The following is a 22,210-nucleotide window of genomic DNA, read 5'->3' on the forward strand; positions in this document are numbered from 1 at the left end:
CAATGCACTACAAATGTACTCCAACAGAGTGACCACCCCCATTTTGTCAGTCCCGCAAATACTAAACCATACACAAAAATGCAACTCGTTGTATATACTCCTACCAGTCCTTCACTCTCCTTCCCCCGTCAACCCCTGCCCACACTTCCTGTCTGGGACTGACCTGCCCTTTGGAATGTTTGGGTCTTTGGACCGGGGAATCTGGGCACTATAACTTAGGGTTTGAACTGGGGGAGGTCAACAGGGGGCGTCAGAAGCTCATGCTATCCTTCTTGTGAGATAAATGCTTACAGGGATCTCTCGGCCCCCTTAGGCCTTGTAGGGCGCATTCTTTCTGGGTTAAACATGCTATTATTATGAGACAATTAAAGGTTTCTGAATGCCCGTGGATTAGTCCTTCCCCAATGGTGCCCAAGCTGTAACCGGTCCCTGCATTCACACACATATATCTATGTTTTGTGCCTGGGCCAACTGTCCTGGCTGCAGTGCTGCCCCAGGCCTCAATTTCAAGATGGCTGCTGTTTTATAAAATGGTGTTTCATTTTCTAGTGCAATTTTCACCCAGTCACATAATAATATACCTACAATTCAGCTACTATTGACACCCACCTCCCCCCTACAACCTTCCCAAGCATCTACAAAACACTGTTAGGCCTCTGCCACATTCGGAACCTCTTGGGGGCCTGGGACGATCGCCACCGCTTCCCCACACTATGTTGAAATAGAAAGGTCCGCTAATGACTCTGTTACATTCCAATAATGGGTGAACTAAATCTATGGGGCTCTGTCTATTTTATAACTTCAGGAACCCATAGAATACAATGCATGCTGAGACTGGTATTCTTAGGTGCCTAAAGGCTAACTAAAAATAAAACATTGTTACCTGCCGGTTGGGCTGCTTCTGAGTAAGGGGAGGCGTTGTTTAAATGAAACACTGGTATAAAGTTTGGTGTCCTGGGCTGTGTGGCGTAATCTCGTGATTTTGTGATTTCGCGCTGTAAACTGTAATAACACTGTTAATGAACGAGTACAGATCTAGATTACAGTGCTTGCTGAGGTTAGCATACTAAGGTGCCTAACGGAAAACTTAAAGTAAAATATAGTTACCTGCAGACTTGTCTGCTTCTGTGTGCTGGGTAGCGTTGTCTTGATAAAACGATGGTTTCATTTTTGGTATCCTGGGCTGTGTAGTGGAATTTCGTGATTTCAATAACACGCCCTCTGGTTACCAAACGAGTAAATATCTAGGTATATGTTTATGTTTATCTGGTCTGTGCACTCCTATTTCACTTACCTCCATAGATGTCACCTGACTCTATATCTGTTGGCAGTTCTACGTTAGTGTCCTGCGCCGGCATGGGCCTCGTTTATGGAGCCGACTCAGATAGTCTGCTCTATGTTCCGTGAACTCTATGAACCTGCTGAGCAATCAGTCTTTGCAGCAGACATCTTTGTATGGCTCACTTCCTTAAAGTCTTCAGGTTCTATGGGAAAGCCACAGGCAGCTCCATTTGTGAAGCAGACTCGTTTGTGGTCTGCTCGCAGTCTGTAAACTATGTACCCTACTGAAGAATTTGGGGACATCTTTAAATGCATAGTGTCTTTGCCAACTGCAGGGTTAATGGTGTAACCCTTGTATAGTACTATGCACTCTGTCCATAAAATACGCTTGATTATTATTCATGTCAGGGTAAAATACTGCCTCTGCTGCCTCGATTGCAATTGCTCTGTTTCCTAACGCATAGTTCCATGCTCACTACTAAGTGGAAATGCATGAGCCCTGTTGTTAATTGCATTGCCCTCTTCCCTTAAGGAAACTTGAGAGGTTTTAAACATGAGGGGTCTTAGACAGTAAAATCACTGATGCCCATTCTTCATTGTCATTAAAACCATTGGTGTGCGATCTCAAGGAGGAAATCCAAAATAGTTTGCACTTGGCCAGCACTGCATCAATATTGGTGCTGCGATTGGCTTTGGTGACTTATTGAATCACAAACTAATGAAGATCTTCTACAGTATGGCCCATTTCTAAGAAATGGGGCACCAAAGGTGCTTGCCCATTGCCTTTACAAATCCTGGAACGGTGTTCATTGATTCTGAAATTAACAGGGCGTTGGGTTTTACCTTCATAGAGTTACCTACACGGGCATGGATGATATACATGTCGTTGCTGCTGTTGCAGTTAGCGCGTCCTTTTAGACTCCCTTTTTTTATCTTCATGGCAGAATTCTTTAATGTTCATGGTATATTGGCACGCTGTACTGCTGCCACATGTGTAGTGGCCTATAAGTGGTGCTGCAAGTCTATAGCTTTTTTGTCTCCTTCTCTGACCACATGTACTGGAGCCTGCCTTATGTGTTTAACCTTTTTTGAGGGCAAACGGGTTTAGGAAGGTCAGGTGCATATAGTTGGAGAATCATTGTGTGCATTGTATTTATGTATTAAGACGATTGTATGACAACAGTATGTTGTTTGTTTTGTGTAAACAATAATGTTTTTGTATAAGCACGTTATTTGCATTTAAATTATTTCATAAATCATTCATTATATACAATTTCGGTTCTTCAGTCCCCCAGAGGCGTAGACAGGGTAAGGCCTGAGCGGGCAATGCCCACTCAAAATCTGTAAATGCCCACTCAGCGCACTGTGGGCATTTACAGATGTTAATGTCACTCGAATTCTGGGCACAAAAGAAGTTCAATCTAATATACATTTTACAAACTGCATTAGAAATGCTTGGCCATACACATGGTTTGAGTGGTTTGCCATAACACGTTATCTATACACATCCTGCATACATACGTATACAAATGTGAAACACACATACAGCGCATTTGGGGTGCACATACAAATCTGCCATAGGCTCAAAATATGCAATACACATATAGAATGCACATACCTGTGTAGACACCTATGTATCACACATGTAATACACATAGACAACACTACTGACAAGCATCAAACACATCTTCTATGATCTGCATGAATGGAAGCACAAGCCAGCGACATCTGCCTGCAATTACCCCCATTGGTCTTAATATTGGAGGGGATCCCGCTTTGTTTCAGGAAAACACGTAAGTCCTTTGTCTTTAAAGAAATGCTTTCACTTGTTTTATGAATTTATTCGGCCAAAGTATTCCGGGCTGACAGTCTCTATTTCATGCATTGCCTTGTCTTGCACTTATGTCTCTCTTCTCCCCATCCTCTGTGCACCTCACGGATTGCTCCATATGTGGACTGCGGTGCCTTGCATTTATGATTGTTTCTGTTTTAGGGGCACACACTGTGGCAATAACACTGCTAATATCACTGCACAGCTGCACCTGCCTGGTCTGAACTCCCCCCAACCCGTGTGGCAGATCATTTGATGTGCACCTTTTGCTTGAGCTTTGGAGATGCCACAAACCGACCCGCTGCAGCAGGCTTCCTGTAAATCACCAACACATGAGTAAATCACAAGCCCAGACTGTGCGTGGAATGCACATGTGCATGCATGACCCACCATAGTAAACGGAAGTACCACCAAGAGTGCGTTTTATTGACCCACCGGACACATGTAATGAAGGGTGGAATACGCAATGCTCACCCATTATTGCTACATAGACAACATAGGCAATACGGACATGCATCTCGTTCGGAATGAACGGAAGTTAAAATGGAAATCAGGCTGTAACATTCTTATACACACACGCACTCAGCTACTGCCTATACACATCTGAAATCCACAAAACAAGCGTGCAGTTATGTTTTAAATGTGTTTAAATTGCATGCTGGGAGCTACCAACGCTAGCCCTTGCGTGCTGTGGGGTCCCCTGTATGCAAGTGTAAATGTCCATTAGGTGGAGTGCATAAGGAAAGAGTAAAAGGAAGGCAAACTCGCTTTTCTCTTTTAATTTTTCCAACCTGCCTCGTGCAAATGTCAGAGTTGCCTACAAATGCTCTTTGGGCTTACTGCACAAAAATACCCACACTGGCTTTAAAGTGGAAAGGGTCGCTTTAATGTGACAGGCCACAGCTCACAAAGAAACGTCAACCTGGCTCCCTGGCCTTACAGACTAACATCTCCTTTCTAACAAATTGCCTCCCTTCCGTCTCCTTAAAATAATCTCAGCCTTCATTTTCTCTTTCTACCATCTTCTCCCCGAGGCCACGCCCCTCCTTCTTCAATACCTGTTCCCCCTCTTTGTACCACCGGGGTAGCCCATTCGTGCAAACAGCACCACCCCCTTCCTTTACCGCGCTAGTACCCCATTCTGCTTCCCCCACCCCTCCTCCAAAGGGCCATTTCCCTGGCATCCAACAACTTCTTACCCCCGTAAACTCCCCTCTACACCAATCTCCTCCTTCCTTTGACCTGCAGCCAAGCTGACCTGCCACATCAGCAACAATGAACCTTACATCACAAAGCCCCGTCTAACGCCCCAGTCAGTCACACGAAAACTACCAGCCCCTCTGTCACTTTCTAACCCTTCACAAAAAACCCTGATCCTACAAATGGGGGAAAACAAAATTCTGAAATAAGGTCCGCCCCCCACTATTAATACCCCAAAGATAAGGGGCGGGAGGGTGGGGACAAACTCTCGTCCCAACTGTCACTTGCTCCCGAACCTTCCCTGTCCCTTTCTATACCCCCACTGAGGCGCTCTATGCACGGCCAGCTCGCTGGCCTGTGCAGCACCCAAAATCACCCTAGGGGGAAGCGATTTGCATTCCTCCTTGTCCCCACCTTTGGGCTGACTGCACAAAAATATACAGACTTGCTTTAAAGTGGAAAAGGTTGCTTTAATGTGACAGGCCACAGCTCACAAAGAAACGTCAACCTGGCTCCCTGGCCTTACAGACTAACATCTTTGTTTTAACAAATTGCCAACAAAGTTAATAAACAATTTCCATTCCCCCACAATCAAATAATTAAAGCATTTCAACTTCCTCCCTTCATATCCCTTGCTCCCTTCCGTCTCCTTAAAATCTTCTCAAACTTCATTCCTGCTTTCTCCCATCTTCTCCCCGAGGCCACGCCCCTCCTTCTTCAATACATTTTCCCCCTCTTTGTACCCCCCGGGTAGCCCGTTCGTGCAAACAGCACCACCCCCTTCCTTTACCGTGCTAGTACCCCATTGTGCTTCCCCCGCTCCTCCTCCAAAGGGCCATGTCCCCGGCACCAGAAAATCCCTCCCCTGAGGTGTTCTTTCTGCCCCACCTCCGCAACCTATGTTATCTTCTATTTCCAACTTTTATTATGTCTTGCACTGACCACATAGCATCCACTAAGTAATAACTGTTTCCGTATACCGTGAGATGCACTCCGTCCTCCAGCAAAACGGGAAGATCCTCCTAGACTATTTCCCTATGCGCCAGCACTTGCACCCCACCACACTACAAACTTCCCCATGTTGTTGTTTGTTTGTTGTTGTTGTTTATTACTTGTATTGCGCTCCAGACCCGAGGGTATTCGGGAGCAAGGCATAAGGATACTCACAGCTTGGTTACAACATGTAAAATACATTTAGGTGCAGGTGCCAGTTGGTTACATGCAGGCACATAGAAATCAGGATAAATACAAGCAGGCGCATTGAAAGCAGGAGATGTGTACATACATAATTTCACAAAATAGGTCGGTAAATGCAGTCTAGGAAGGGTGCCGGGTACAGTCAATAAGATGAATAGTGGGTGGCTATATGCAGAAGAGTCAGTGGGTTTCACGATCATTAGGCTGAGGACAGGCCTGGATGTCAGCATCTTTGAGCCAGTTGGTAATGCTCTGGCAGAACTTTTGATAGGTTTGATCGATTCTTAGAGGGGATGGTAGCGAGTTCCACAAGAGAGCTGCCTTGACCTAGAAGCTGCTGCCTCCAATCTTGGCAAGCTTGTATCTGGGAACCCAGAGGTAGTTAGTATTGGCAAGTCTAGTGACTCTTGTGGCAGGTTTCAGAGTGAATCTGTCAGATAGGTAACGGGGTGCTGCATTATTCAAGCATTTTTGGGTGAAGGAGGCAACTTTAAGTTTTATTTTATCATGTGTGGAGAGCCACTTGTTGGCTCTTCTAGTATTGGCTCTTCCTTGTATCTCCCTATAAATCTACTTCCTTGTCCTTTCCACTGCCCCTTCATTCACCGCCCCCCTCCAAACTCTCCTCGGCAATACCTTTGTCCCAACCAACCTTACCTTGGGCCATAGCTCCCTTAATCAGCTAAGGTCCCTATTCCTTTTCCTTAACAATGGTACTACTTTGTCTCTTACTAAGTCATTCTCCCCTGCATGTATTCTTATCATTCCCTCCGTAACCCCATGATGCTCCCTCAATCCGCTAACATGGCCAGCACTTGGTCCCACCTAAACCCACCTATCCCCGACCATCTCCTAGCGCAATGTTGTAGCTGCATCCCAGGTGTGTCCCAATCCTCCTTTTCTCCTCTTTCTCTGGCCATTTTACATTTAAATGTCCACAAAACCATATCTGCGGCAACCCACCAATCCTCTGTGCCATATATGCAAAAAGAAAAAGTGTTGTGAGTTTCTCTCCGCCACTTCCAAGGCCCGCCCCTCCCCCTGCTCTTGACAAGAATCCTAACCAGCCCTTTTTCAAACTCCTCTGATATACTCCTTGTATTTCCCGATCTCCAGCACCCCCTCCTTTTAACCTTCTTCTCGGATAGCCCCATCCCGCTACCCTCCACCGCCCCTCAACCTGAAAGAATGAGCTCCAACCTCTACTCCCTCTCCCCCACCACCACCCAAGCCCTCTTCATAGCCCCCGGAACTTGCGCTGCCATTACTGCCGACCCGTCCTCTTGCTGAAAACCCAACTCTTCTCTATCCATACATGATCCCCACCAAGATAATCCCGTCCTCCCAGGGCAACTCCTTGCTACCTCTATCGATAAGCACCCAACAGCCCTTTGCTTTTTGATCCTTCTTTGTTTTCATCCACCTAATTTTGATAAATGACCATCTCCCCACCTTAGCCTCCTTCCCCTATCTTGCTGCCCTCCCGTTCTCCTTCTCCCTTGCCCAACCTTCCAGCACCTTACGTCCATATCACCATGTCTACCCCACTGCACCAGGGGCCCTCTGTGCACCCCTGGCCATGCAGTTCCATCTCAATGCTGTTCCCCCCCACTGCACCAGGGGCCAAAATGCACCCCTGTCCATGCAGTTCCCTCTCCTTGTTGCTCCCCCCACTGCACCAGGGTCCAAACTTGCACCCCTGTCCATGCGGTCAAATCCACGTAACCAGCCACCTCAAGTAGCATCTCTGCACACTTATCCCTCCATTTGTCGCTCTTCTGCTCCTTCACCCAAGCACACAGCTCTGCTATATCTCAAGTTTTCCCCCAGTACATACTTCAAATCCTCCAGGACCGCTCCTGCCAACCTCACCTTGTGATGTGGGTACTTAGCTCCCGCCATATCCCGCGCCATGTTGTGCACCAAAATGCAAACCCGGGCCACTACCAGACACTTGAAATTGTGATACCCCCTTTACCTCTGCATGTCTCTCAGTATTATTTTCCGGGCCGCTAACACCTTCTCAAGCAGCCTTGCAAGCCTGCTCACCTTGCTGTGCGGCAAGCGTGAGGAACCGGCCACCACCTCCAACTTCTTCCCTAGAAAAGTCAACACCCCCCACCAGCTCTACAGTTATCCTACCACCCATGGCACTCCCCATTCCTGCTTTAATGTCTGCCAAGACCTCCACAACCTCCAACATTCCTGTTCTCTGCCCGCTCCCCTGAAAATCGTTCCGCTAATGCACGCTCTTACCCAACCGAAACTGTAATAAAACCAACTGCACCAACAGCCAGGGGAGTTGCTAAGTCTGGAAAAGACCTGGGGCTAAGCTGATGTCAGAACTGTTGGGACTGGGGGCTAGCTAGTCTTTTGGCTGTAGCTCCTGAGATTCTATCCGGGGCTACAACCAAAAGATCAGGGGCTATAGCCCCCTTAGCCCCCCCCTAGCAACGCCCCTGCCAACAGCTAAAGTGCCCGACCATGCACATGAAAACATCCAGCCCCTAGGCAACACTTTGTCAACATAATTTCGGCGGTTGAACTGCATCCGCCTCATCCTTGAACCTTGATAACTCACTCAACAACCCTCGCTAAACCTTTCCCCAAAGCTTGTCACCCCCCCTGTCCGGGTAAACTGAGCAACTCCTTCAGAACCGCCACTCTAACTGGAGTATGGGCCTTCCCCGACAACACCTTGCCCTGTTTCCCGCCCTCTCCCTCTTTCCCTTGATTGAAACATTGCGTAACCGAATGCCATCCTGCGCATCTGCTGCACTCGTGATTAAATGTGCACACTGTCCTGGTGCAGCCCTCTTTATTGAAAGCCCAACATGCTGCTGAGGGCTGCCCCCTCCCTTCTCTCCCCACCCCCTCTGAGGTGAGGCGACCATGAAAGGGCCGGTAAGGCACAGGCAGACCGCTCGCTGTATGCAGCGTTGGTGCTGGCCACGTAGGCGCCATCCATTGCAGCCAGAGATCCATGTCGATCTCACCCCACACAGCCTGGCTATCCTCTGCCATCCTCGCCCTAAACTCCTCATCATATTGCATCCACGCGAAGCCCCCAAAACTCATGAATGCCTTCCTTATCACATCCATGTATTTCAACAGCGCTATACACCTCTCTGGAAACTTCTCCCAGTAAACGCTTGCGTAAATAATAAAAGCTGATGTCCAATTCTTAATCGTGACCGGCACCTTTGGACACTAGGCCAACTCCCTCTCCTCTTCTTTAGACCCCTCTTTCGCTCTCACTTCCCTTTGCAGGAGTTTAGAAATGTCCACAAATTCCCCCACCCATATCTTATCTTTTGTTGCCCCCATCAAATGCACGCCCAATGGCTTTGTAATGCCCATATAGGACAACCTTTTTTCCTTCCCGGTACCTTCCGCAGCCTTCTCCTTAGAAACCTGTATTACCCCAGGAGCCGCTGGCTCATCCCCCTTGTCCGTCTGTACCTCCACCGAGGATACCCTCCTCTCCATCTCCATGGCCCCTGTGGTCCGTAAGCCCTTTTCCCCCCGTCCCCTGAGTCCCAACCCCCTCCCTGCCTGTTCCCCACCTTGTGTCCGACCTGTGCCAATCCGCTGACCACTCCCGTTCCTGCTCACCTCTTTCTGCCCTGCCGTTGCCCAGCCGCGGCGACCTGGTCTCCACTCAGACACTCCTCATGTTCTTTCTCACTGGGCTCCTGCTGCGGGAACAAAAAACATCAGCAGTCTCCCCTAACCAATTTCCACGCCGTCCTCTTGCACTCCTGCTCTCCCAAACCTGACCCCCTTCCAACCTTAAATCCCTTATCACCCTTTCCCTCCCCCTTAAACCATTGTGCCCCTCATCGTTCCCCTGCCCAATATATTCCTCCTCCCCTTTGTCATCCCTGATAAAATACCATGGTTGTTGCAAGCGCATGCTCGGGCCGGGCACCTCTTCCTCGGGTGAGCCGGGGGCGGCCGCCCACTGCTCCATCGACGTCTTCTTGGCGGTGCTGTGCAAAACTCTGCCTGCTCTTCCCTTCTCGGGTGAGGGGTTCTCTCCTTCACCCTTTGTTCTTCGGTGCTAGGGGCCGTGCTGCACCCTCTAGTCTGTCCTCCTACATCCTCTGGAGGGGCCGTTCTCAAGCCCTCTCCTGCCTCCTTCTCATGAACCGTGGGGGCCGTACTATGCCCTCTGCCCGAAGTCCTCTTAGGTGGGGAGGTTGTTCCGCACCTCCACTTTTCTTCACTACTCGGTGGGGACCGTTCCCTGCTCCTCCCACCTGCACTCTTTTGCAGCTTTTTTCCTCCTCTACCTCTCTGCCGCCCCCCTCTGGTCTGCAACGCCTCTATCCTCACCCCCAGCCTCCGACTTGCTTTGCAGCCACTTCTGGCCCCCTTCCACCAGATGCCTTCCCAGGCTCTTTGGCTCCCAACCCCCTACCCGACTCTAGACCTACCTCCTCTCCCCTCCTGGACGCTCTCCTGGGAACCTCCTTCCTGCTCCTTCCGACTCCTTTATCCCATACCCCCACCACCTGCTACCGGGTTACAGGCCACCATTTTGGCAAGGGCCCCATCCACCGCTGCTCTGCACTGGGGCATACCCACTCCAGCCCCCGTTCCCCCTGTATCTTCCCCCTCTGCCCCTTCCAGCTGGGCTTTGGTTGCCCTGCTAATAATATCCAGAGCTTCCCTCAGTGCTTGGGCATCCACCAAGCCTTTCTTCCCCAATCCTTGCCCTGCCATCCTGTTACCTTGATAATGACCGGGATGCTACTGCCCCTTTGCTGCCTGCCCAAATCTAAGCTGGCCCCGAGCCAAATGTTTACTGCGAGGCCTGCCCCACTGATTGGGGTGGATAGCTATAAGCCTCTTAACGAAACCTATACATCCCCATCTAATGCCCGTAAAAAATCACCTTAATTTCTTCCTACCTTTATTTATTTTAGCGTAGCGGGCGTGTAGTTATGGTTAAGTTGCTAAACTCATAGGAAGAGCACTTTTTTGGCAGCTTATAACTTCACTCCCCCTGGACAAATCCTCACCAAACTTTGCAAACAAAGTATATGGGCGGCTCTGAATTTATTTGCCAAGTTGGGTAAGGTTTCGTGCAAGGGTGGAAAAGTTATAGGGGGTCCCACATTTTTTTTCCTCCATAGACTGAAAAGGGGAAAACTTTGTGCACGGCTACAGGGCGAACGGCTGGAAGGATTTTCACCAAATCTGTGCCAGGAGCGGGGGCTTGGGCCAGAAAGCGTGCTTTTGTGTGTTTGGTGGAAATTCAACAAGTAATTTCTTTATAAAATATTGATATGTACATCCAAAAAATGAGTGATATCTGGGTCTGCTGCGCAGACCCATTTCCCTGTTCGCTCCGCGGACAGAAGTGTCATTGGATCGCGGTACGGTGTGGTGTCGGAGAAGTTTGGACACGGCCGATGATTGGCTGGAGAAAAGCGTGCTGTGCATCAACATTTTTCGGGAAAGCCGCCATGTTGTATTGGAGGACAGTGCGGCGGCGGAAGGGTCTGGAAAATGTACCGTACGCATTGTGTTGGTGACAATAAGGGAGGGAATGGCTGCGGGAGGGAGAAGTGGTTCATGTGACATATTTAGGCTAGTATTTTCTGTGGTGATTGCAGACAGCTGTCGTAACGGCTTCTGCTGTGACCTGTTTGCGGCAAACTCTTTTCGTGGTGACTTGTGGCAGGTCGTTTGCAGATGGGGAGTGAATTGCACATGACATAGGTTGGGTGGGAGCGCGGGTGGCGGTGTGCTGTGGAAGGAATGCGGTAGTTGGGTACAGGGAGGCATGCATGGGTCAATGAAGGTGCGGTGGGTCTGTGTAAGGATTACGCTATTGGGTGCATGGCCGAAACCCGTAGCCCGTAGGTTGTAGGGCATGGGTGCACAACATACGGCCCGCGGGCCAGTTGCGGCCCGCCATGCTCTTTTGTCCGGCCCGCGAGGCACAAAGACTTTCCTAATGGAGGGCGGCCCGTGGCCGCCCTCCATTAGGAAAGTCTTTGTTGTCTTCCGGGCCGGACAAAACACTGGCCGTCATTGGCTCAGCACACATGCACCACGTTGCTCCTACGAGCCACGTAGTGTGTGTGTGCTGACCCAATGGAGGGCCAGCACTACGGCTGGCGTGGTCCATAAGGCTTGATGCCGGAAGGTATTTCAGCCTTGGACCACGCCAGCCGTAGTACGATTCCAGCGTTCCTGCTTACCTGCCGCTTACCTGCCTTCCAGCACGTCTCCGGTAAGTGGTCTGTTTGCGTTTGTGTGTCGGGTCTGTTTTACTTTATGTTTGTGTATGTTGTGATGGGGGGGATGGGGGGTGTCGGATGTGTATGAATGTTTTGATTTGAATGTATTTTGTGTGTGTGTTGAGATGCGGGGGTGGGTGTCGGATGTGTATGAATGTTGGAATTTGAATGCATTTTATGTGTATGTTGAGATGCGGGGGTGGGGGGTGTCGGATGTGTATGAATGTTGGAATTTGAATGCATTTTATGTGTATGTTGAGATGCGGGGGTGGGGGGGTGTCGGATGTGTATGAATGTTGGAATTTGAATGTATTTTGTGTGTGTGTTGAGATGCGGGGGTGGGTGTCGGATGTGTATGAATGTTGGAATTTGAATGTATTTTGTGTGTGTTGAGATGCGGGGGTGGGTGTCGGATGTGTATGAATGTTGGAATTTGAATGCATTTTATGTGTATGTTGAGATGCGGGGGTGGGGGGTGTGTCTGTGTGTGAATGTTTGTATTTGAATGTATTTTGTGTGTATGTTGAGATGCGGGGTTGGGGGTGGGTGTCGGATGTGCATGAATGTTTTGATTTGAATGTTTTTTGTGTGCTGAGTTGGGGGGGTGGGGGTTCGGGTCTGTATGGGTGCATGTTTGTGTGTGTGCTGAGTTGGGGTTGGGGGGGTTCGGGTCTGTGTGTGTGCTGATTTGGGGGGTGGGGGTTCAGGTCTGTATGGGTGCATGTGTGTGTGCTGAGTTGGGGGGTGGGGGGTTCGGGTCTGTATGGGTGCATGTGTGTGTGCTGAGTTGGGGGGTGGGGGTTCGGGTCTGTAAGGGTACATGTGTGTGCGCTGTGTTGGGGGGTGGGGGGTTCGGGTCTGTAAGGGTGCATGTGTGTGTGCTGAGTTGGGGGGTTCGGGTCTGTATGGGTGCATGTGTGTGTGCTGAGTTGGGGGGTGGGGGGTTCGGGTCTGTATGGGTGCATGTGTGTGCTGAGTTGGGGGGTGGGGGGTTCGGGTCTGTATGGGTGCATGTGTGTGTGCTGAGTTGGGGGGTGGGGGTTCGGGTCTGTAAGGGTGCATGTGTGTGTGCTGAGTTGGGGGGTGGGGGGTTCGGGTCTGTAAGGGTGCATGTGTGTGTGCTGAGTTGGGGGGTGGGGGGTTCGGGTCTGTATGGGTGCATGCTTGAGAATGTGTGTGCTGCGTTGGGGGCGGGGGGTTCGGGTCTGTATGGGTTCATGCTTGAGAATGTGTGTGCTGCGTTGGGGGCGGGGGTTCGGGTCTGTATGGGTGCATGCTTGAGAGTGTTTGGGGTATAGTGTTTGGTTGGGGGTGAGGGGCCATGGGGCATAGTGTTTGGTTGGGGGTGAGGGACAGGGGGCATAGTGTTTGGTTGGGGGTTGGGGCCATGGGGCATAGTGTTTGGTTGGGGTGGGGGCCATGGGGCATAGTGTTTGGTTGGGGTGGGGGCCATGGGGCATAGTGTTTGGTTGGGGGTGAGGGGCCCATGGGGCATAGTGTTTGGTTTGGGTGAGGGGGCCATGGGGCATAGTGTTTGGTTGGGGGTGAGGGATAGGGGGCATAGTGTTTGGTTGGGGGGTGAGGGACAGGGGGCATAGTGTTTGGTTGGGGGTGAGGGACAGGGGGCATAGTGTTTGCTTGGTGGGTGAGGGACAGGGGGCATAGTGTTTGCTTGGTGGGTGAGGGACAGGGGGCATAGTGTTTGGTTGGGGGTGAGGGACAGGGGGCATAGTGTTTGGTTGGGGGTGAGGGATAGGGGGCATAGTGTTTGGTTGGGGGTGGGGGCCATGGGGCATAGTGTTTGGTTGGGGTGGGGGCCATGGGGCATAGTGTTTGGTTGGGGGTGAGGGGCCCATGGGGCATAGTGTTTGGTTGGGGGTTAGGGGGGTGAAGGGGCCATGGGGCATAGTGTTTGGTTGGGGGTGAGGGACAGGGGGCATAGTGTTTGGTTGGGGGGTGAGGGGCAGGGGGCATAGTGTTTGCTTGGGGGGTGAGGGGCAGGGGCATAGTGTTTGGTTGGGGGTGGGGGCCATGGGGCATAGTGTTTGGTTGGGGGTGAGGGGCCCATGGGGCATAGTGTTTGGTTGGGGGTGAGGGGGCCCATGGGGCATAGTGTTTGGTTGGGGGTGAGGGGGCCCATGGGGCATAGTGTTTGGTTGGGGGTGAGGGGGCCCATGGGGCATAGTGTTTGGTTGGGGGTGAGGGGGCCATGGGGCATAGTGTTTGGTTGGGGATGGGAGCCATGGGGCATAGTGTTTGGTTGGGGGTGAGGGGACCATGGGGCATAGTGTTTGGTTGGGGATGGGAGCCATGGGGCATAGTGTTGCACTCCAAGAGTGAACTCAATAATAAAGCTAAAACAGGCACAGTTAGGAGATGTACATCCTTTGCTTTTTTGAGGAAACCTGACTCAACGAAGGCCATACTCCTCTTGGGTAACCCAAACAGCAAACTATAGCAGTCCAAAATAACGGAATGTCCAATCAAGGGTCAATAAAAAATATATAATTTAATTAAACAGACGATATACAATAACTAAATCGAAATAAATGATAGCAGTGGAAAATGTGTAGTACAAAATGTAAGTTTGAAATGCAATAAAAATCGTTACCCCTCAAAAACATCTTTTTCCATGTGTTTAATACAAATTGGGGGTTGAAAAAGCCTCCTGACATGTCCCGCCTACCGCCTCGCCCACTTTTACTTTTCGGCCCACTATAGCCCTCATGTAAGGTACTTTCGGCCCTCTGTCAAAATCAGTTGTGCACCCCTGTTGTAGGGCATGCACTGAGGAGCGTAGGGCTGCAACATAACTACCGCAGGAAGGCACGTTTGAGTCTGCATCTGGTACAGGGTGGTGCTTGCATAGTGCAGTGTGTGCAGATTGGTTGCAGTAGCGTTAGTGCTGCCAACTGATTGTGGGTAGGTTGGCAGTGACACAGTACTTTGTTAATGGGAGTGGGTACACCTATAGTATGTGATTGAAAGTGGATAGGAGTGCAGGAGAGAGTGTTTTCTTTCCACATTGTGTGAACTGTTGCAATTTGTTGCTGAATAGCTACATGGTGGTGCGCAGGTTGGGTAGGACTGCTGGTGGCAGTGGTCTGTAAGTCGATGGTCGTAGTTGGTGAAATGGTGAAATGCATGGTGGCATTACGTTGCTGTAGTTTTGTTCAAGGCCTATGCTGTGTGCAGAATTGTAGAAGTAGGCCGAATGTTGTGAAAGTTTTTTGGTTAGTGACACAATACTTTGTGAATGGGTGTGGGTAGAGGTGGTGGAACATGTGGTATGTTTGTGGATTCTGGTAAGTGCGACCTGTGTTTGTGATTGGGTGTTTTATGGTGTGGGGGATTTGGGGGGAAGTGGTGCTACCTATGTGTGGCACGTTTGTGCAAAATGGTAGCTGCCCACATGGCCATTATGTTAACTGTTGCCATTTGTTGCTGCGTAGTGCCATGGCGGTGTACAGGTTGGGTAGGAGTGTTGGTGGCAGTGGTGTCTACGTGGATTGTCGTAGTTACTGATATTTAGACATGCATGGTGGCATTACGTTGCTGTGAGTGTGCTCAAGGCGTAGACTATTGGATGCATTTCCTAAGGCCGTAGGCCATGCATTCAAGAGCCTAGGTCTTGAGGACATGCACGGCAGCAATGCATTTTTCAATGTGCATGAGTTAGAGGGTGGTGACATGTAAGGAATGGGTGTGGAGCACATTTAAGCCGTTATAGGCCACTGTTGCAAACAGATTGTGGGTAGGTTGGCAGTGGCACAATACTTTTTGAATGGTAGTGGGTACGCCCATAGTATGTGATTGGAAGTGCACAGGGATGCAGGAGAGATTGTCTTGTTTGTACATTATGATACCTGTTGCAATTTGTTACTGCATAGCTCCATGGCGGTGTCGTGTGGTTGGAGATGCTGCAGTGAAAACTCATGCTGTGTGGGCACTGGGTGCAATGCTTGTATACTGTCAGTATGTTCCAGGGTATGGGTGAAGGACAGCTTATATGTGCTTGGATAGTGTGTTGTGTGCACAATGCTTGCAGGATGGGCAATGTTGTAAACATGTTGTGTTTATGTTGCCAGTGAAACAATCCTTTCTGAGTGGAAGTGGGTAAGACAATAGTATGTGAATGAAAGGGCGTAGGGATGCTGGAGACAATGTAATGTTTATACATTATGGTAACAGTTGTATGTAATGATGTGCATGTCCATTGCAGTGTTGAGGTTGGTTAGGAGTGCTGGTGCCAGTGGTGCATATGTGCATAGTGGTAGTTGGTGATATGCTTTTGGATAATGAAGGAACCCCGGGCATGCACTCATTAAACATATGTTAGAGTGCTGCCTCTATCTAATCCCGGGTGGGGGTTAACCATGAAAAGAAGAAAGATAGAGGCAAGTCAGATGGGGTGGGTAACTGAAAGTGGGGTTACTTTCAGTAATTAAAAACCATTCTAATTGTCACAAACTTCATCATAAAACATCATTCAATCATTTGCCTAACATTTGGTAAAAACCACCTAAATTGTGGTTATTGATTAAGCATATTTACAACACGCCACCTCAGTGGCCAGGGTATCATGAATAGCCATAGATTATATATCCTGTTGACCTCTGGTTTACATATTGTTTCAGTAAAACCTAGAGTTTATGCATAACATTCGGTGGTCAGTTGCATCAGTTTGTCACTGCATTATTATTACACAGTATATAGTCTCAACATGTTTTAGTTCGTAAAGGTGATAAATCCAGAACATTCATCAGGTGTAGGACCCTTGTTAGTGCGCTAGTGTTTAGACTGCGTTAGTGTGTTGGTTGTAAAAGTCGGTGTAAAGTTAGATCCATTCCCTATCAGACAAAACAAAAACAAGAAAACTGGGGTGAGTAACTATTTCTCTGAACTCCAGTTAAGCTCTATCAATGAATGTATCACCTAATAAGGGTATAATAATTACCTGTATTAGTGATTTTTAGAGGGCGAACCAAAAAGAGTACAGTCCTAGAAGGCTACACAGCACAGCGGTCCATCCTGTTCAGAATGGACCTACATTCAAGGGGTAGCTACTCCAAATAACTCACCTCTCTTGAAGAGGGTAAAAATTAAGTTGTTTTTAGGGTGAGGCGTCCATACTGGTATGGGTACGATCTCTCTGGTGTGCCACACAGGTATTTCTGAAGCCTGTGGCAACGAGATTAATCTAAAGAGAAAGGAGCCAATTCAAAGGATCATGCACAGTGCCCTACATTTATACAGCATAGCGAGCTAACTGGGTGTGAAGAAAGACAGGTAAAGTACCTTGTTTGTAAATTTGTGCCGTTGCAGCAAGTACGCGCTTTCTCAAGTTCACAGCCAGATTCACATAGAACAGCGTTTGAGCTAGATGGGACCAAGCAGATATGGGTGTTATATCTAATGGTTCATCTAGAGTAGGTAGGGTAGTTAAAACTATGTGTGATCTGTAATCTGCATTCTCTTGCCAGACGCGGTGCAGAAAATCAGCGAGGCATCCAGAGGTTGTGCGCGGCTGCAGTTTCCTCGATCCATCGGCGTCTCCCCGTGTTGACAACTGTTGTCATAGCGACCACTGTGCTTAAGGGTCCTATGTACATCTTCTGTTTCGCTGACACTGAAGGTGCTGCAGCGCGCCATCTTGGAATGGCCTGGATGTACTAATTAGACATTGACCTTCTGGTATTTAAGGAACAGCGGGAGTAGATAAAACCACTAATTCGGAAGATTAGTGCGAATCATATCCTCGCGTGTTTGGCGACCTGCCTTATTGATGTAACAGTGTATGATGTAATTCCGCCTTATCTAAATATGCAGTATCAGTCAGGTGTCCCAAGTCTAGATGTGGTGTTGGGGCATCTGGTCAGAGCATATTAGTAAAAATATAATTTACAAATTACAAAATACCCCAGTGGACACAGTTGGTGATATGCTGACATGTATTGTTGAATTACGGTGGTGGGAATGTGTGCAATGAGCAGACCCACTGGAGCAATGCAGGTTTGGCAGTGTTTGAGGCACAGAGTGATGATCTTTGGAGAATGCATGTGGAGCACATTGTCGATGTGCTACAGCAGCACAAGTGATTTGCAAAATGTGTGTTGTGCATTCTATGGCTGTGCTGATAGTTGGAATGTGCTACAGTATTTGGTGTGGGGCAGGAGATGGTGCGGTGAGAAGTTGGGTAGTGTGGCCGCAGGGTGCAGTGCGTACGTGATGTGAGTATGGAAGTGGGTATGGTTGAAGGGCAGCTTATATGTGGTTTGTTACGCTCCTATGTGCCACCATTACAATAACAATCCCTTGAGGAGTCTTTCTATGAAAAGTAAATGCACATGTGATGTCATGAGTGATGTCGTCAATGAGATTTATGATGCCATCTTTCATATCATGGGTGTTAGTCCTTGCAGTGCACACTGGTGACATGCGTTATGATTGCTTAGCCTACTATAACTGTCGAATTTCGTGGGTTTTTCGGTTTTACCTGTAACCATAACGTCCCTGTAACAACATTTTTCCATCGAATTGCATAGGTTTTTGCTAGTGCAACTTAACCATAACGTCTCTTTAACAATGTTTTTGTTAGTGATATATATATATGTATATATATATATATTTTTTTTTTTTAAAGAAAGGGGGTGAGGGGCGCCCTCTGGTTCCCAGCTTGGTGTACCTTCCACAGTCCAATAGATCTTCTCCTCCAAGCGCTTTCATGGCTCTTGCAATCTTCAGGGAGGCAGACTTTTCAGGTGTTAATGGTTAGTACCAATTATGGCCTCTGGGAATTCTGGTAGCTGTAGTCAGCCATGATTAGTACTAACCATCAACACCTGAACAGACTGCCTCCCTGAAGAAAACGTGGGCCCTCACTCGTAAGTGGAGGCTACACCGCTTACAAAAACATGCGTCCACCCCCCTATACCCTATGCACCCATTCTGCTGACATTCACCCCTATCGCAATTCAACCACTCTAGGCCAGACACCACACAGTAGCATCTCTCACCTTCAACAAAACCCCAGCTAGCCCCCTCCAGTGTGGACACCACCCACCAGCCCCCTCCAGTCTGGTCACCACCCACCAGCCCCCCTCACCCCTGACGTCACCCCAGGCAGCCCCCTCTAGTCTGGACACCACCTAACAGCCCCCTCACCTCTGACATCATTGCAGGCAGCCCCCTGATAGTCTCCCACGATAACAGTGCAATGCATGTCTGCAGCTCACCCGAACCTCTGTGGTCTGCCAACACCATGAAGTGGACCACCAACATGTCCACCGCAAACACGATCAATAGGACGCACCAGAGATAAGAGTAAGGGAACATTAACATGACAGGCCCATGCATGGGTGATGGGAGGGCAGTCAGAGAGTGCATGAGTGCATGAGTCACTGAGATAGGAAAAGTGTGCTGCCACGCCGAAAGAGCAAATATGGCTCACTACTGCATTCCAGTGCTAGAGGTGGAGCAACACATGAGAGAAGGCAGTGCGTGACTGCACATGCTGATGTTTGTGTGTGCATGAAATGAGAGTGGCAAATCAATGACAAACTAATGTGCAAGTGACGTGACCAGGCCACCCATCCACACTGACCCCACCACTCAATGCAGCACCCACAATGCCAAATAAACTGTACAGTGAATAGAGTGTGTGCATATACACATTCACAAGCATTTGCAAAGGGTGCATATTAACTACCGTGGACTTGAAATGAAAACAATGCTGAACTCTGTAAACACACAAGGACCTGTGGCATGACATCCACAATAATATCCAAACAAAAATCAATAAACACATCTGCACATCACTGCAACCATAAAGGGATGTCGATCAACTTACACACACCCGAACCCTACACCACAACCACAATGATACCAAACACACATTGATGCAGCACATGTAAAGGCAATTTCAAACATCCTATGCAATGCCCAGTTGAATGATGTACCCACCCCCAAATTATTTGCACTAGTCAATCCCTCCATACACAACCATCACAGAAACAGTCAAACAGACACAGGCACGCCACAACACACATGACTTGCAAAGGAGAAAAGAATGACTTACATGACACATCCCTATGTAAACGGAGCACAATGTGGCCATTGCACAGACACATACCAAGATGAATCACATGACCTCAGGGGAAGGTCGACCTGACCCAATTGCAACTGGATGCATATCCATGGGAGACATAGCACATTGGTGGGCAGGGAACTAACTTGAATGACATACACACACATCAAGCAATGGAGCACAAATGTAGCGGGCCACAGCCGTGGACACACAGTGTGCAAGACACACAGTTGAATCATTGCCACCAGTGCCCAACCATATTGGCACCACTCCCAGCATGGCCATGCAGCGACCTGCCTGTCCATCACTCCACACAATCACATCAGACTACATGCCACTGTCACAACCAAGCAATGGGGTATGCTATACACACATGCATCAATTGCACATGCACATGTGAGCATGCCATAGCACCAAGCACATACACATGTCATGCACACACATCAACTCAGAGTGCCCAAGCAGTGCCATGACCAATCACATCAGAGTCCCTGGAACTGCAATGCCTCAATGTGACTAAGCCAGACATCTTAATGCACATATGAATGCTCCGAATCTGGTGTCCTTAAAGCGTCTGTCTGCAGGCCTGCTTCGTCCACTGTGGCTCACCTACTGCCTCCTACTACCTGCGGGCTCACCTGCTCGCCTCTCACTGCCTGCTCCCTCATCTTTGGCTTGCTGTACTGTGCCCTTGCTCTTACCTGCTTCATCTACAGTGGTTTCACCCACGTCCCCCGACTGCCTGCGGGCTCATCTCCTCGTCTCTTCAGGACTGCTTCCTCTACTGCGGGCCCACCCGCTCGCCTCCCGCTGCCTGCTCCATCAACTTTGGCTTCCTGCGGGCTCATCTCCTCGCCTCCTTAGGACTGCCTCCTCTACCGCGGGCTGCTTAGTACTGCTTCTTCTCCTTAGGACTGCTTCCTCTACCGCGGGCTCTGCCTGTTCCGTCATCTGTGGCTTCCTCTACACCTGCTACTCCTGCCTTCCTTGGACCTGCCTCATCTACCGTGACCTGCCTCATCTCCCACCTGCCTCCTTTCGACTGCTTCCTCTACCGCGGGCTCACTCGCTTGCCTCTCGCAATCTGCTCCATATATAGCCCACTGTTCCCCTGCTGACTCCATCTACTACAGACTGCAGCGTTCTCCTCCACCCTCTACCAAACGTGACTTCCATGCCTGTTCCTCCTGTACACCTCATTTCTCACTGATATCTCCCCCGGCGGCCTGTTTCACCCACATCGGCCTGCGATGACTCTACTTCTACTCCACAGCTCCAACTGCACTCTGGCTGACTTCATCATCTACGGTCTGCAACGCTCCCCTCCATTGACTTGTTCTCCTTCCCCTTTGTCGAATTGCTGTGCCTCCGCCTCCACAACCGCGGCTCCAGCTACCCTCTGGGCGGCTCTCTCCACTTTGCGCTGTAGAGTTCTCCTCCACTTTCCTTGTTTCCCTCCCTGTCACTGACCACTTTGCTTCCGCTTCCACTCCTTCTGCTCCTTCCTCTCACTACCTATCCCTTCTTCTGCAGGCTTGAGTGATCTCCCCCCCCCCCCTCAACAACTGTGGGCTTTGAGCTCACCTACCACCACTACTGGCTTAGCCCCCACCCCCTCCCTCCTCACCAGAGTTTCTCCTCTTCTGCCCAATAGTACTACTACTTTCCAGTGTCTGTCCCCTTCCTATTCCCTCTCCCTTCCCCCTTCTCCTCCCTCACCCACTGCTCTACTTCTCTTACACACTCCCTCTAACTGCCCCTCGTTCCTGACTCATCCTATTCACTCTCCCTGTTATGCTTCCTTCTCTTTCTCAACACTGATACTCTCCCTCACCCCCTGTTTCCCCCTCACTTTCCCCCCTCACATTACTCTACATTCTTCTAATGGCCATCTCCTCTCTCCATCTTCCCCTCTCCTCCCACTCCCTCTCTATCCCACTCCCCAATACCTCATCTCATCGCCGCAACCTTATCTATCCTCCTCTCACTAACACCTCTAATGCCTTTGATGTCGCCCTTTGGAACACCAGATCGATCTGTAACAAAACCTCTGCTGTCCTTGACCTTTTCCTTCGCCTTAACCTACAATTCCTCTACATTACTGAAACCTGGATCCCGTTCACAATACCTCTGTTCCTGCCTCTCTCACCTCCTCCTCTTCTTCCTTTGAACATATTCCCCGCACTACTGGTCGTGGTGGTGGTCTTGGCCTCCTCTTTCGCCCTCACTTCAACTCTTCTCCATCCCCTACTTCTCTACCCTCTTTCCCTTCCTTTGAATTCATGTTCAAAATCTTTAATTCTCCTCATGCTATCTATTTCCTCATCATCTACCGCCCCCCTAGGCCAGTCTTCTCCTTCT

The sequence above is a fragment of the Ambystoma mexicanum genome, chromosome 8, assembly GCF_040938575.1.
Source record: "Ambystoma mexicanum isolate Mex_15411 chromosome 8, UKY_AmexF1_1, whole genome shotgun sequence".
NCBI classification, from domain to species: Eukaryota; Metazoa; Chordata; class Amphibia; order Caudata; family Ambystomatidae; genus Ambystoma; species Ambystoma mexicanum.